Here is an 18,038-nt window from a genome sequence, read left to right on the forward strand (position 1 = left end):
TAATATGTAATAACATTTCTAATGAGAGATAAGCCTTCAGCTCGGGACCCGATATGTGGAGAATATTTATGCTTCTTGCCATAGCGATCAGTTTCCTTGACAAAATGGCACCATAACAATAACAGATGGAAGCAGGACAAACGTTTCAGGGGGAGCAGTCATTCCCACATTTCAGGATGGTAAAAGCACAGCACAGACTTCCTGCAGTCATCACATATTTAAAGGGACACTCTTAAGTCAAACAAAAAAAATGAGTTTTACTCACCTAGGGCTTCCAATAGCCCCCTGAAGCTGTCCGGTGCCCTCGCCGTCTCCCTCCGATCCTCCTGGCCCCGTCGGCAGCCACTTCCTGTTTCGGTGACAGGAGCTGACAGGCTGGGGACGCGAGTGATTCTTCGCGTTCCCAGACACATTAGCACCCTCTATGCTGCTATATGGTATATGATATATGCTATAGCAGCATATATGGCGCTATTGTGGCCAGGAACGCGAAGAATCACTCGCGTCCTCCGCCTGTCAGCTCCTGTCCACGAAACAGGAAGTGGCTGCCGGCGGGGCCAAGAGGATCGGAGGGAGACGGCGAGGGCACCGGACAGCTGCAGGGGGCTATTGGAAGCCCCAGGTGAGTAAAACTCATTGTTTTTGTTTGACTTAAGTGTCCCTTTAAAGCAAAGCTGAAGCCAATTAAAAACAATAAAAAGATACTTACCTATGGAGAGGCAAGGCTCTGAGACCTGTAGAGCCTTCCTGTTACTCTGACAGTCCCCTTGTCACCGCATTGTCACCGCCATTCAAATCTCCCGCCGGGGGAGGCTTCAGAAGTCTTCTGTAGCCCAAGTGCTCCCTAAGACGGCCGCGCATGCGCCAGAGTGTGCGCTCATGCAGGTGCAGTACAGAGCCAAAAAAGAAATATCTTATAACTTGCGCTACTCTACTAGTCTTTTGCCCTTTAACAATTTTGATGCTTTTAATGCTTCTGGTGCTTGCTCCCAATACTGGGTGGTGCCAGTGGACTGTGTAAAAATGCAAGGTGAGATGGAGCGCGCCAATGGTGCATTCAAACTTTTATTTAACAATCCACTTAGTGCACTTACAGAATTTTGTAGTTACAGATCGCTTTGGGGGCCGCTCACGGGCTCTCTCGCAGCTCCTGAGCTTTGCCAAAGCTCAAAGGAACGATGTACATCGGGGGAGACGCGGGCTGCATCTTGACCCAAAGAAGCCGTGGTTAAGCGCCAAAACCCGTTGTGACGGCAGAAGGCACGCTGAGAGGAGGATCCGCCCGCAGCCTCCGTCTCCCCCAATGTACATCGCTCTTTTGAGCTCTGGCCAAGCTCAGGAGCTGCGAGAGAGCCCGCCAGCGGCCCCCAAAGCGATCTGTAACTACAAAATTCTGTAAGTGCACTAACACTTGCGTGGATTGCTTCAAGTGAGTTACAGACCATAAAAAAGAAAACAGAACAGACAACTCCTAATTATCAGTCATTATATCTGTACATACATGTGGCACGTTAAAAGGAACCCGAGGTGTGAGACCTATGGAATAGGGATGCTCATTCGGATTCCGCAGAAATGCAATTTCCGAAATTCCGATCGGAAATTGCAATTCCGCATCGGAATGCGGAAATCGGTAATGCAAGAGCCGTAGGTGGATTTCCCCCGGAAATCGCGGAAATTTCCGCCGACTTTAACACCGATTTTCTCAAAAACTGTAGGGTCTTTTTGAAAACTTTTTTTGCATCTTGTTCACAAGATTCAGTTTAATAAACCCTGAAAATTTGGTGTTCCTAGGACTTACGGGGGCTTTGCTATTAACCACTAAAGCCGGTGGATTTTTACTGTAATGTAAAATGCAGAAAATCTGCATCTGCCTATTTTCTGCATTTTACATTACAGTAAAAATCTGCTAACTTTAGCGGTTTAAAGCAAAGCCCCCGTAAGTCCTAGAAACACCAATTATCAGGGTTTATTAAACAGAATCTTGTGAACAAGATGCAAAAAAAAGTTTTCAAAAAGACCTTACAGTTTTTGAGAAAATTGATGTTAAAATCGGGCAGAATTTCCGCGATTTCTGGCGGAAATTGGTAGCGGGAATCGGTAATTGGCAATGGCGGAATGCGGATTTACTGCGGAATCGGAAATTGGCATTTACGATCATCCCTGCTATAGAAGCTGCCATATTTTTTTTTTTTTTAAACAATACCAGTTGCCTGGCTGTCCTGCTGATCTTTCTCGTCAGTAGGGTCTAAATCACACACCTGAAACAAGCATTCCGCTAATCCTGTCAGATTTTTCATAGACATCTGATCTGCGTGCTTGTTCTGGGTCTATGGCTAAAAGTAGTAGAGGCAGAGGATCAGCAGGACAGCCAGGTAATGTGCATTTTTTGAAAAGGAATTAAACATGTCAGCCTCCATATCCCTCTCACCTCAGTTCCCTTTAAAGTGAACCTCCAAAATCTACCCAGCAGCACTGACAAGGCTTGGTGTTTCTTTAACAGTTTCACAGCATCAGAACTTTGTTTTTCTTACCCAAGCTTCATTTTTAGCTGCACAGAAGAAAACTGCCCGGGCATTTTTCTCCTGATGCTGTGCAAAGCATGATGGGATTTCTGATCTTGTTCTCCTTCTGCTGTTTTGGTGCAATTTTTTTTTTTACATTTTGAATTTGAGATTTGAAGCCTAGCGTGTGCAGCTGGGAGGGGTGATCAGGGCACAGGAACTGTCTCATGCTCCCTGTCACCTCCTTTCAACCAAAAAGATGGCTGCCCCCATGAAATCACAAACATTTGCCTGTTCTTTTAAAACAGGGTGGGTAAGATTATTTTACCTATCTATTTTAATTAACATAACTAATGAAACTTAATGCCAGTATGTTTGTTTATGCTGAAGTTCCCCTTTAAGCACATTTGTGACAGAGATTTGCATTAAAAGCATTTTAAGGTCTTCAGTTATCATTGGGTTTGGTTTATTCCACACAGTGTTTCACAATAACATAATAAGCCGTTGCTATAAAGAATAACATCTTCCTGGCTTATCATCCTTTTAACCACAGTTATCTCCATGACTACTTTGCCTTATTACTCATGGCAGATCTCTAACTACTTTCCTCACAACACCTATTACAAAATATTCATACATCAAAACAGTGGTTTAAATATTTTCTGAGTCACATCTCAGACATGAGTTACATCTGCTCATATCACGCACACAGTGGAGCAACCTGCGGCCACGCACCATAAAAAGTCTACTTTGTACACAGAAACATGTTGACACACCAATGCATAGAGAATGACAGCGGCACACTAAAACAATGACACAAATGCTAAGTGGTACCCACACTGACACACACCTCTCCCACGCACAAGTTATTTACAGAAGGCAGCATCTCCATGGAGTCTGAAGCTGATTGCATTCATAGATTTATTTCAAGACATTTTCTGAGTGGGTGGGGGCGGCGTACTCCCATACAGGCCTTCAGGAAAAGAGAATAAAGGAATTTATTCCCCAGAAGCAAAATAATAACTTAGCATGCCAATGTCCACTGACCCAGGGAAGGAATTAAACTGAGCCAGTCAAATTCTTGCTGGATGCTACATAATCAGCTGTAAGCTAAGTGATCAGTAGCTGATGGCTTTGATTGGCTTGCTTTCTTAAGGTAGCCATACACTGGTTGATTTGCCATCAGATCGACCAACAGATAGATCCCTTTCTGATCGAATCTGATCAGAGAGGGATCGTATGGCTGCCTTTACTGCAAACAGATTGTGAATCGATTTCAGCATGAAATCGATTCACCATCTGTGACGCTGCCGCCCCCACCATTACCTGCTTTACATTACCTGCTCCGCTAGCGCGAGTCCCCCGTTCTCCGCTGTCTTCTTCTCCGCCCTGGGCTCCGTGTCCGGCTGGCTTCACTGCACTTCCTGTTCAGGGAACAGCAGAGGGCGCTCTCCTGTTTAAACTTCCTCCCGGGACAGGAAGTTCAGTGAAGCCAGCCGGACTCAGAAGCCCAGCGTGGAGAAGAAGACAGCGGAGAGAGCGGGGACACGCGGCTGACGGAACAGGTAATGTATTGCAGCTAGCGTCGGTCATCGGGCATTCGAACGCCGCTATCGACGCACTCCTGACCCACCGGCGATCAAGCAAAATCTTCCGCACGGACGGATCGACGGGAACGATTGATTTCGGACGGAAATCGATTGTTCGGTCAGCGTTTGTGCAATAATTTTACAGCAGATTCGATCACAGTGATCGAATCTGCTGTATATCATCGGGAAAATCGTTAGGTGTATGGGCCCCTTAAGGCTCAGTTCACATCGGCATTTTAGTACACTGTAAAGGAACCGATCCTTACTGATGTGAACAGAGCCTATGTTAAAGTGGAATGAAACCCAGCATTTCTTCTTCGCTCTAAAATATTATTTACAGCATATTATATACTACCATTTTTTTTTTTTACTAGAGCTGCATTCAATTAGTTAAACACAGGAGTTACAAGCTCAGTGCAGAGAAAGCTGGACGCATCCGAACTGGAGATAATGTTATCTTGTGTTTACTTAATTGTATCAAGTGAGGAATGTGACACCTTCTCTGACTGTGCAGACTCTCCTGAACACAGACAGACACTCAGAAAGCATTTCCACCTTCAATACAAGTTGAATAAAACCAGTTATGTATAAAATGTAAAGTCAGCTCTCAGAGCAAAAAAAAATGTACTTTTGGAACTTGTAATTTCTAAATGAATGATAATACTTATGCACAAATGCAAATATGATAACCGTATGGCATATAAAAAGTAGGAAAACATGTTTTTATTGAATATTATGTCAAGGTTTTATACCGCTTTTATCAATAGGACTCATTCACATTGATCCACTGGAACAAATCCGTTAGGCCTGTTTCGCTGAATGGGCCGCAAGTTTGAGGATGAAGACATTTTTCAGGATCTATGGACCCGTTGTTTTCAATGGAACAGAGGGTCACAGATCATAAACTGATGCCCAATAAAGACAGAGGTGCCTGGCTCTTCTACTGACCACATATGCTATTGCTCCGTTGTTATTGCCTGATGAAGCGGGATCAAACCTGCGAAACGCGTTGCATATTTGGAGTTCATAAATAAAATATTTTTCGATTTTATTTGATTAGCCGCACCCAGGCTATGCATATACATAGGTTAGGATTTAGTTAGTGTTAGGCCCCTCCCATGGAGGATCGACTTCTTCGCAGTGGGAGGGACGAGTACTTAATAGGTTGCATGCAAGCTGTTACAGGAAAGTAACATCCTCCTCCAGTGGTAGACAGGTCATGTGTATGCTCGGTGTGTATTATATCCCACAAGTGGGGCTTGCACTCTTTTGCAGGTAGGCACTTGCCTGTTTTTAAGTAGCGCTGTTCATTTCCTTGCTATGTACTAATTTATTTAGTTTTTGGTCAGCTGCTCCCACTTAACAGCCATGCTTTTGGTGTATATGCAGAGCTTCTGTTTGGGTTCAAGGTGCGTTTGTAGTTTCTGGGGGGGCTCAGTGCACCTCTGATTGGAGGCCATTCGGAGGCGGCCTGGTGTTGTGCTGATCCACTTTTTGCGAAATAAAATATATAGACTGCCTTTACTACAGTCGTTGTGTGTCTACTTGGAGGAGGTAAGTCCACCACTACCTCCTCTATTTACCAAGATTTTGGTTTTTAAGCTCATTTAGCTTCCTTTTATCCTTTTGGCGCCTCTGTTCTCCTGTATAATGAGTCCACCCCGGGTGGAGGGTTAAACCCCCTTTTTCTCATCTACGGAGAGCAACTTCTTATTCCTGAGTGGGGTCAGGAAAATCTCCCCACCTGCCTTTACAGTGGTTGCCTAATGGTAACCCTGGTTTGTGAGTATTAATATTTACTCTATCTAGTAACCATTTACCAGTACATATTACACTATTGGGGCTCTTGGTGTTCCTTGTTTTTGATGCCCAATAAAGAATGATCTGTTTCACGGATCAATTTTTGATCCATCTATTGTGCAGCAGGACCTGGTGTTGGTAACTCAGTAATTACAAGCATGCTGAAACAAACGGCGTTGGGAGGTTTGTTTAGGGCAGGGTTTTCCTAACCTGTCCTCACAACCCACCAACAGTGCATGTTTTGCAGGTAACTTCACATATGCACAAAGGGGATAGGTAGGCCCGGTCCATGCTGGCATTAAAAACAGGGAACGGAAGCGAATGGATCCAATGTTGACCTATGGATCCATTCACATCCGTCCATTCAAATGGGTCCGTTCCGCACGATCCACTGAACCAAACGCAAGTTTCCTGCTGCACCAATTTTTAAGTACCGCTCACCGCTGAGCCGAGTGGAACGAAAACTGAAGCTGGGGGGCAATGAGAAAACGTAACGTTTCTTCACAGAAAGAAGAAACGGACCGTTCTAAGGGGCAAAATGGAATGGAAACGGAGTGGAAACTGATCGGATCGATTGCCACTCTAATGCAAGTGTGAACCGGGCCTTAGTGCTCATCTATGTGTATTAACTGTGTGGATTTCCACAAAACATGAACTGGTGGTGGGTCATGAGGACATTTTGAAAAACACTAGTTGGAGTAACAAAAACATTTTTTTGGAAGGGGTGGAATAGGGGATTTGCATCATGGATAAATCTGCAAAACCCATGTGATGCTACCGGCATCATGTCAATATAAACCAAAATTTGAAGAATGCCATGAAGAATTAAGGCAGTTCTGAAGGCAAAAAAGGGGCAGTACTCAGTACTAGCGAGTCATACCTAATAATGTGGCCAGCACAATATAGCAATTTTCCTCCGTTTCTTTTGATTCATGTGTTAGCATACCTTTTAGTAATCATGAGCCTCCAAAATTCCAAATGCTGTAACAATAACCCCAAAGTATCAAATGCAGCCACTATGACCATCACATAATAAATGCAGCAAACATTACCTCCGAGACATGAAATGCTGACAGAAATTACCCCCCACTCATGAAATGCTGTATAAACACATAATAATAATATAGTAGGACATTAGACTATGACAGGATTAGTTTGTGAGCTCCTCTGGGAACAGTCAGTGACATAACTATGTACTCTGTAAAGTGCTGCAGAAGATGTCAGTGTTATATATGTTACGGCCAGAACCCGAAGTTTGGCCACTTCTAGTTCTGGCCGGCCACTTCGGGTTCTGGCCGGCCAATGCGCGAAGTGACCGCTGCGCTGCGGCCAATGTTGAAAATGGAATGATTCCTCTGACATTAACCACTTGAGGACCACAGTCTTTTCGCCCCTTAAGGACCAGAGCCTTTTTCTCCATTCAGACCACTGCAGCTTTCACGGTTTATTGCTCGGTCATACAACCTACCACCTAAATGAATTTTACCTCCTTTTCTTGTCACTAATACAGCTTTCTTTTGATGCTATTTGATTGCTGCTGCGAGTTTTACTTTTTATTATATTCATCAAAAAAGACATGAATTTTGTCAAAAAAATGACTTTTTTAACTTTCTGTGCTGACATTTTTCAAATAAAGTAAAATTTCCTATACATTTGAGCGCGAAAGTTATTCTGCTGCATGTCTTTGATAAAAAAAAAACCATTCAGTGTATATTTATTGGATTGGGTAAAAGTTATAGCGTTTACAAACTATGGTGCCAAAAGTGAATTTTCCCATTTTCAAGCATCTCTGACTTTTCTGCGCACCTGTCAGGTTTCATGAGGGGCTAAAATTCCAGGATAGTACAAATACCCCCCAAATGGAAAGAAGACATCCCAAAGTATTCAGTGAGAGGCATGGTGAGTTCATAGAAGATTTTATTTTTTGTCACAAGTTAGCAGAAAATGACACTTTGTGACAACAACAACAAAAAAAAAAAGTTTCCATTTCTTCTAACTTGCGACAAAAAAAAAATGAAATCTGCCACGGACTCACTATGCTCCTCTCTGAATACCTTGAAGTTTCTACTTTCCAAAATGGGGTCATTTGTGGGGTGTGTTCACTGTCCTGGCATTTTGGGGGGTGCCTAATTGTAAGCACCCCTGTAAAGCCTAAAGATGCTCATTGGACTTTGGGCCCCTTAGCGCAGTTAGGCTGCAAAAAAGTGCCACACATGTGGTATTGCCGTACTCAGGAAAAGTAGTATAATGTGTTTTGGGGTGTATTTTTACACATACCCATGCTGGGTGGGAGAAATATCTCCGTAAATGACAATTTTTTTATTTTTTTTTACACACAATTGTCTATTTATAGAGATATTTCTCCCACTCAGCATGGGTATGTGGAAAAATACACCCCAAAACACATTATACTACTTCTCCTCAGTACGGCGATACCACATGTGTGGCACTTTTTTGCACCCTAACTGCGCTAAGGGGCCCAAAGTCCAATGAGTACCTTTAGGATTTCACAGGTCATTTTGAGAAATTTCGTTTCAAGACTACTCCTCACGGTTTAGGGCCCCTAAAATGCCAGGACAGTATAGGAACCCCACAAATTACCCCATTTTAGAAAGAAGACACCCCAAGGTATTCCATTAGGAGTATGGTGAGTTCATAGAAGATTTTTTTTTTTGTCACAAGTTAGCGGAAATTGATGTTAATTGTTTTTTTTCACAAAGTGTCATTTTCCGCTAACTTGTGACAAAAAATAAAATCTTCTATGAACTCACCATACTCCTAACGGAATACCTTGGGGTGTCTTCTTTCTAAAATGGGGTCATTTGTGGGGTTCCTATACTGCCCTGGCATTTTAGGGGCCCTAAACCGTGAGGAGTAGTCTTGAAACCAAATGTCGCAAAATGACCTGTGAAATCCTAAAGGTACTCATTGGACTTTGGGCCCCTTAGCGCACTTAGGGTGCAAAAAAGTGCCACACATGTGGTACCGCCGTACTCAGGAGAAGTAGTATAATGTGTTTTGGGGTGTATTTTTACACATACAGATGCTGGGTGGGAGAAATATCTCTGTAAATGACAATTATTTGATTTTTTTTACACACAATTGTCCATTTACAGAGAGATTTCTCCCACCCAGCATGGGTATGTATAAAAATACACCGCAAAACACATTATACTACTTCTTCTGAGTACGGCGATACCACATGTGTGACACTTTTTTGCAACCTAGGTGCGCTAAGGGGCCGAACGTCCTATTCACAGGTCATTTTGAGGCATTTGGATTCTAGACTACTCCTCACGGTTTAGGGCCCCTAAAATGCCAGGGCAGTATAGGAACCCCACAAGTGATCCCATTTTAGAAAGAAGACACCCCAAGGTATTCCGTTAGGGGTATGGTGAGTTCATAGAAGATTTTATTTTTTGTCACAAGTTAGTGAAAAATGACACTTTGTGAAAAAAACAATAAAAATCCAATTTCCTCTAACTTTTGACAAAAAAATAAAATATTCTATGAACTCATCATACACCTAACAGAATACCTTGGGGTGTCTTCTTTCTAAAATGGGGTCACTTGTGGGGTTCCTATACTGCCCTGGCATTTTACGGGCCCAAAACTGTGAGTAGTCTGGAAACCAAATTTCTCAAAATGACTGTTCAGGGGTATAAGCATCTGCAAATTTTGATGACAGGTGGTCTATGAGGGGGCAAATTTTGTGGAAGCGGTCATAAGCAGGGTGGCCTCTTAGATGACAGGATGTATTGGGCCTGATCTGATGGATAGGAGTGCTAGGGGGGTGACAGGAGGTGATTGATGGGTGTCTCAGGGGGTGGTTAGAGGGGAAAATAGATGCAATCAATGCACTGGGGACGTGATCGGAAGGGGGTCTGAGGGGGATCTGAGGGTTTGGCCGAGTGATCAGGAGCCCACACGGGGCAAATTAGGGCCTGATCTGATGGGTAGGTGTGCTAGGGGGTGACAGGAGGTGATTGATGGGTGTCTCAAGGTGTGATTAGAGGGGGGAAATAGATGCAAGCAATGCACTGGCGAGGTGATCAGGGCTGGGGTCTGAGGGCGTTCTGAGGTGTGGGCGGGTGATTGGGTGCCCGCAAGGGGCAGATTAGGGTCTAATCTGATGGGTAACAGTGACAGGTGGTGATAGGGGGTGATTGATGGGTAATTAGTGGGTGTTTAGAGGAGAGAAGATCTGCGGGCGATCTATTGGTGTGGGTGGGTGATCAGATTGCCCGCAAGGGGCAGGTTAGGGGCTGTTTGATGGGTGGCAGTGACAGGGGGTGATTGATGGGTGGCAGTGACAGGGGGTGATTGATGGGTGATTGACAGGTGATCAGTGGGTTATTACAGGGAATAACAGATGTAAATATTGCACGGGCGAATTGATAAGGGGGGGTCTGAGGGCAATCTGAGCGTGTGGGCGGGTGATTGGGTGCCCGCAAGGGGCAGATTAGGGTCTAATCTGATGGGTAACAGTGACAGGTGGTGATAGGGGGTGATTGATGGGTAATTAGTGGGTGTTTAGAGGAGATAAGAGATGTAAACAATGGATTTGGGAGGTGATCTGATGTCGGATCTGCGGGCGATCTATTGGTGTGGGTGGGTGATCAGATTGCCCGCAAGGGGCAGGTTAGGGGCTGATTGATGGGTGGCAGTGACAGGGGGTGATTGACGGGTGATTGACGGGTGATTGACAGGTGATTGACAGGTGATTGACAGGTGATCAGGGGGGATAGATGCATACAGTACACGGGGGGGGGGGGTCTGGGGAGAATCTGAGGGGTGGGGGGGTGATCAGGAGGGAGTAGGGGGCAGATTAGGGACTTAAAAATAAAATAGCGTTGACAGATAGTGACAGGGAGTGATTGATGGGTGATTAGGGGGGTGACTGGGTGCAAACAGTGGTCTGGGGGGTGGGCAGGGGGGGGTCTGAGGGGTGCTGTGGACGATCAGGGGGCAGGGGAGGGGGAAATCAGTGTGCTTGGGTGCAGACTAGGGTGGCTGCAGCCTGCCCTGGTGGTCCCTCGGACACTGGGACCACCAGGGCAGGAGGCAGCCAGTATAATAGGCTTTGTATACATTACAAAGCCTATTATACTTGTTACATGCGGCGATCCGGGTGCTAGTAACCCGCCGGCGCTTCCGAACGGCCGGCGGGTTACAACGAACGGTGGGCGGAGCCAGTCCCCGGCGGCTGATCGCGTCACGAATGACGCGATCGCCGCACAGCCACTCCCGCAGCCGCCCCCGCCGATGGGCGTATTGCGGTCGTTTGGGCCCGGTCTTTGCCGCCGCCCATCGGCTGGGGGCGGTCGTTAAGTGGTTAATGTATCTTCTGGCCGCAGCGCAGCGGCCAAACGTAGAACAACTTAGTTCATTTGATGCAATTCAGCCGGCGGCAATGTAACAATTCAAGCCGCCGGCTTTTTCTCTGCCTCTCTCTCCTCCTCTTATGGGCAGCAGGCGGGGACACGCGTGTCCCCGGGAGTCGTTCGTCGCACCAGGAAAGCAGAGCGGGGAGGCTGCAGACATCGCTTCTGCCAGCACCCGCTCTGCAAGAACGGCAGGATTCCCCTGCCGCGACGAACGACTCCGGGGGGACACTCGTGTCCCCGCCCGGCTGCCCATAGGAGAGAGCGAGAGAGGCGGGAGGGGGGGGGGGAGAAGGAGAGAGAGAGATGCAGAGAAAAAGCCGGCGGCTTGAATTGTTACATTGCCGCCGGCTGAATTGCATTAAATGAACTAAGTTGTTCTACGTTTGGCCGCTGCGCTGCGGCCAGAAGATACATTAATGTCAGAGGAATCATTCAATTTCTAACATTGGCCGCAGCGCAGCGGCCACTTTGCGCATTGGCCGGCCAGAACCCAAAGTGGCCGGCCAGAACTAGAAGTGGCCAAACTTCGGGTTCTGGCCGTAACATGTACATTCTGCCTGGCGTCTTGAGCTAATGCTTTTCTGTTATCAAGTATTAGGTAACCTTCGGCGGCATTCAGGAAATGTGTCGCGGGGGGGGGGGGGGGGGTAATGTCCGATTCTGGTCATTACATGTATCATCCAGGATGAAACACCGCCGTGTAGATGTCCATGTGACCCGGCCCTAACGTACAAACACTAGATGATAGTTTTGGGATGACTCCAAAGCCAAGAATAAGGTGTGTACAGCTGTCACATGACATGCTTTGGTATTCTGCCATAGCGGACTACTAAGATGAGTGACAAATAAGCCCATTGTGCTTTTTTGATCCTACACTGCAGGATGCAGCTAGCTGGTTTGCCACCCATGGTCCCTCCTCTCCACAGAACAGTACCTGCTGCTCATCTACACCAAACCACAGTGCTCAGGTTCAGACCTGTCAGACTCTATTCCTGCTTGCAACAGGTCCATTTGGAGTGGAAAGTTTAGCATCTGGTCTGCTCCTTTTTCTCCTCCTGTTCGTCCCTGGAAAGAGAGATGAACACGTGCAACTTTATGAGGGTATCTTAACTACCTAACGACCGCATCACGCTGACGGGCGTGAACGCGGCGGCAGCCCCAGGACCGCCTAACGCCAGTTTCCCAGGGATCGTTCCCTGCCAGTTCTCCGTGATTAGCCTGCTAGCCGACGATCGCGGCAAGCAGGCTGTTTGTAAACAAAAGGGGAAAGAAATCCCCTTTGTTTACATGCGTACAGCACTGCGGTCCCCAGCAGCGCTGTACGAGATCGGCGATCCCCGGCCTTTTTTTCTTACTCTGTCTGAAAGCGTTAAATATCAGGTATGTAAGTGGCTGACTCAGTCCTGAGTCAGACAGGAAGTGACTACAGTGTGACCCTCACTGATAAGAAATTCCCCTTTTTATCTCTTTCTTGCTCTCAGAAGGCATTTTCTGCTAGGAAAGTGGATTTCTTATCAGTGAGGGTCACACTGTAGTCACTTCCTGTCTGAGTCAGGACTGAGTCAGCCAATTACATCCCTGATGTTTAACTCTTTCAGACAGAATAAGGAACACAACATAGGTATTTGTGTGCTAGGCACTGTACATACACATGTCTATCTCATCATGTCACACGTCACTTCGGGTATCCTTTAACCATTTAAGTGATGTTCTGCTAAAAAGAAATTCTGGGAAAGTAGCTTTCAAGCTGTGAGAAATGTAGAGCAAAGTAGAAATGCTGGCTTTCAGACCACTTTAACTGCAATAGTAAGTTTATGGAACATTCACAGTGTATACGGTGCATGTGCTGCACTGGGATCCAATGCATTACAGTATCTCAACACATACAGTGCATTACTGCATATCCCATGCATTAACAGTGAAGTGTACTTTTAATTGACCGTATGCTGTACTGTATGCCTCCTAAAGGTTGCATAACTTGCGATGCATTTTTTTTATTCCATTGTTTTGCGTTCCTCTTACCTCAGTCGAGGCAAGTGTCTGGATGGTCCAGAGGCTTATCCAGTCTCCTTACACCCTTCTGCACTATGCTGGGACACTATGAACATTTAAAGGGACTCCGAGCACCTCTCATGGGCATGCCTTAAAGCCAGACGATTTCCAACAAAGTCGTGCTATGACCCCTCTGGAGGAGCCTCTTGCAATGGCCATGCGCGTCACTTCCTCTTCCTGCTTCATTCAGTGATGCACTTCTCTAACAGAGAAGACATGGGTGACCAGAAGTTATAACATAGCCAAGATGGCAGCCGCGATTTCTAAATTGAAATCGAACAAAAACTATTTGGTGGAGAATGGCATTTCAGGCATCAAATGAAAGAGGAGAGCACAAGCTACAGAAAGGTATGCATCTTTAAGTACTTTTCAGTACTGGTCGGAGTCTTAAAGCCAATGGGTACCGTTTAAAAAAAGGAAAAGTCAGATACTCACCTAAGGAGAGGGAAGGCTCGGTCCTAATGAGGTCCCTCTCCTCTCCCGGTGCCCTTGGTGCTGCGCTGGCTCCTCCGTTCGCGTCCGCCGCCGCAGGGACTTCGGAGGTCTTCGGGAGCACTCGGGCTTCCGAAGACGGGCCGCTCCATACTACGTACGCGTAATCGGCCTGAAAAATGGATCAATAATCCAATTGATGATCTGATTGTTTGTTGGTACCATCAACAGTATCCAATCTGATCCAGTCCAATCAATCGTAAGGTTGATAAAAAGGTAAAATTGGATCATTAGTGGCTGGAAAGTCCTGTACAGACATTCTGGCTTCTAGTAATACTCCCTACCTGCCACTGAGTCCATAAATGCATAAGACATTGCTGCTATAAAAATTCACATATCCTCAGGCACAGCCACTGCCTGGGCTAAGTTCTGGTGTCCTGTTCATCTTCATCCAGTGACATGTGTCAACATACAGTAGTTGCATCACTTGAAAAATAAAACAAGCATACAGCTTTTGGAATGTGTGTGGTTTTTATTTTACTTTTTTTTTGCCATTGTGTAACAGAAAAGCCTCTCACTTACATCTTCTGTTTCTCAGACTGTCTAATATGCCAGTTTATCACACACCACTGAGTAAAACGGCAGATGGGTTGAAATCGTTATAAATTCAGGTTATGAAACCAAAGTAGTCACGTGACTTCCACCGGCTTCCGTGGAGCAGACTCTGCTGTGCCTTAGTTACCAAAAATAAAATGTTTTCTGGGAAAAATGAGTTGGAATACATTGCCTGATTGCTTATGAAACTTTTTTTTGCGTCAATAAAGTAGACATCCGGCTCAGCTGATAGTCCCTTTAAAGTGGAATTCAACTCTGAACTTCTTCTCTGTTGTGAAAGATTAGCTAGATTAACCTTTATTGACAAAACAAATTTTTCATTACAATTTATGGAAATCCTTAAAAAAAATGTCTACAAGTTGGTCTCAGTTTGCAGGGAGCACCAAAGGGCTTAAAGAGAACCCGAGGTGGGTTTGAAGAATGTTATCTGCATACAGAGGCTGGATCTGCGTATACAGCCCAGCCTCTGTTGCTATCCCAAACCCCCCTAAGGTCCCCCCGCACTCTGCAATACCTCATAAATTACAGCCACGGTGCTGACAAACAGCTTGTCAAAGCTGGCTGTGTTTATCTCTATAGTGTCAGTCTGCTGCTCTCCCCGCCTCCTGCAGAACTCCGGTCCCCGCCTGCATCCCTTCCCTCCCTGCTGATTGGAGGCAAGGGATGGGGGCAGGGACCAGAGCTATGCACAGAGGCGTATCTAGAGGGGTGCAGGTATGGCTCTTGCCATGGGCGCCACAGCACCATGGGCGCCATGTCTGCTCCTGTACTGTGCCACCATGCCTGCCCCTGTGCTGCGCCCCATGCCTGCCCCCATTGTTTCCCATCATTCAGACCTAAGATTAGATTAAATCTGGGAAACATGGCTACTTAATCTATGTATGATGGGTGCACTTGGCTTAGTGTTAGAAGAGGATAGAGAGGAAATGAGAAGAGACATTTCCAAAAAGGTAACTTTAGCAATGTCCCAAACCAAAGAACACAGGCAGCAATAACATAAGTACACAAGAAAGGATGCTGTTTTCAGAGGGGAAGTGGGCTCTAACCAGGGAAGGGAGAGGGCGCAATTTCAGTGTTTGCCATAGGCTCTATATTACCCAGATACGCCCCTGGCTATGCAGGAGGCGGGGGAGCAGCCGAGACTGACACTACAGATGTAAACACAGCCTCACAGCACGGCTGTGATTTATGGGGGATTGCAGAGTGCAGGGGGACCTTAGTGGGTTTTGGGATAGCAACAGAGGCTGGGCTGTATAGGCAGATCCAGCCTCTGTATGCAGATAACATTCTTTAAACACACCTCGGGTTCTCTTTAAGCCTCAGTGTTTACTGTATTGGGAAAGCTGCCTTGGCAGAGTTCCTGCAGTCTTTTCACAGCTGCTGATAAGACCTATTTAGGCATTCTGATATAGCTAAACAAGCACAGGAAATAGAGCAGTGGATTTCTTCAGCAACTCTATGTGGAATAAAGACTTTTCATTGTGCACTGTGCAAGAGTTCAATTCTGCTTTAAAGACACTATAAGAACACCCCCTCACCCCATTAGGATCCAGAAGGAAGCCTCTGGATCCTAATGAGGCTTCTCTCGTCCTTCTACATCCCGGAGGTCCAGCGCTTAAAAGCCCCCGAAAGCGCAGCTGACAAGGATGTTGGCTGTGGCGCAGGTGCGCCTGCACTATTTACCTTCCCCAGCTCTAGTGCAGGCATGGTGGCGGCTTTGCGATGGGCTGGAAATACCCAAGCCTGATCGACACCTCCCAAGGTAAGTATCCCTCAATTTTTTTCTTTCCTACTGGCATTCTGCTCTCCCCCAGGATACTGCTGAGACAGCCAAGAGGATGCATTCTTTCCAAGTGTGTGGTGTGCGTGTAGGTGTGTGTATAGACAAATACTGTACGGACTTCGAAGGTTTTCTATCCTTCCTACCACTCCCTATTACTTTAGCAGATCAGCAGCCTGGTTGCTGTTTTGCATTTATCTTAGTTTGAATCCTGGCAGGGGAAGACCACAGGAAACAAACTGGACCACCAGGGCAGGAAGTTGAGAAGAGACATACAACATAGGGGAAAAGGCACCCTCAGTAGCGGTGTGAATAGAAGGTTGGCTTACCTTATCATAGATGACAAACAGTGGGTTAAATTCACCCGCACCCATTCACACGGTTTAGGCCGCCTCCTTGAAAAAGTTCGCTGCAACCGACGAAATAGAATAAGGGTCCTTTTCCACTAAAAATCGTTCCTGCGCTTCCTTCTAGTTCCACTACCATGCTTCCGCGATCCGAAGTTCCAGTGTGATTGCATTTGCAACAGGAGAAAAAAAACAGCTGGAATAATAATTTGAAATGCTGGATTGCGGAAAAATGCAGAGTGGTGCGATTGCTTTTTTGCCCCTATACATTGTATAGGAGCTCAAGTGCACAAAAATGCAGCAGGACAGCGATTGCAATCTGGAAAAGTGGATTATCAGGCCCAGATTTACATCACAGGAGCCTATAGGCACAGATGTCCTGGCACACTAGACTCCGCCCTCCATGCGCCTACAAACCCCACCGAACTGCACCGTGTGCTGGTTGGTCCAGTCGTCACTTCTCTTTTACTTCCTTTGCCCATCATAGGTAGCTACAGAGGTCCTTTAGTGTTATGTAGCCAGAGGTACCCTCAATATTAAGTAGCTGGTGGTGTCCCCAGCTAAGGGAGATTTCGTCAGTGGAACGCCGAGGGTAACATCTCATTTACACTCTGCTCGGGACTCTGCATAGAACAGGAGGGAGGGTGGCACTAGGGGAGGGGAGTGAGCCACCTTTTCAACATCAGGCGCCTGTAGGCACGTGCCTACAGTGCCTTATGGTAAATCTGGCCCTGATGGTAACCATTGCTGCAAATTCCACAAGTGTTTAAGTACCTAGCGGTTTCCGATCCACAAGCCATAAGCATCGAGTCACAAGGAAAGTCTAGAGGAAAAGAGCCCTATCAGAAGGAAAGCCAAACTTCTATTCACAACACTCCCCTGTACTGTGCATTCTTCATAAGGATCAGATAATCGAGCTGCCACAGTGGTGTCCTGGGGAAGAGCAGCATGGAATCATCAAATAGGCCAATCAAAATTGAATGTGTGTACCAGGCTTAAAGAGGAGCTGTTAGGTATAGGGTCTCAGAGACAAAAAACACATATCAGTAGCTAAATACTGGCTCTACTTACATTACATATGCATTTCACTGTCCACGTTTGGATTTCACAGAATTTTTATATAGGATTTGCAGAGAATGATGCTCCTGACATTTCATAGCAGCTTCCATCATTGACTGTCTTGTCTGAAGCCAATTGTGATGTCATATCCTCCCTTACCCTGCTTCCTGATTAATTATTCATTAGCCCTCCCAAGTCCCAGCCCTCAGACACTCCTACCAGTCTCTGGTCTTATGCTCGGTACACAAGATGCGTTTTCCCGCTCGATCCGCGGGTCGATCGGGATCGATTCGATTATTTCCAACATGCCGATTCGGATATCGATTGTTCCTGCCGCCGATTTGCATGTTAATTATGCCAAATCGACGGCAGGAACGATAGAAATCCGAATCGAGCATGTTGGAAATAATCTAATCGACCCGCGGATCGAGCGGGAAAACGCATCGTGTGTATTAGGCATAACGGGGGCATATTGT

This window comes from Hyperolius riggenbachi, chromosome 12 (genome assembly GCF_040937935.1).
Source record: "Hyperolius riggenbachi isolate aHypRig1 chromosome 12, aHypRig1.pri, whole genome shotgun sequence".
Lineage (NCBI taxonomy): Eukaryota > Metazoa > Chordata > Amphibia > Anura > Hyperoliidae > Hyperolius > Hyperolius riggenbachi.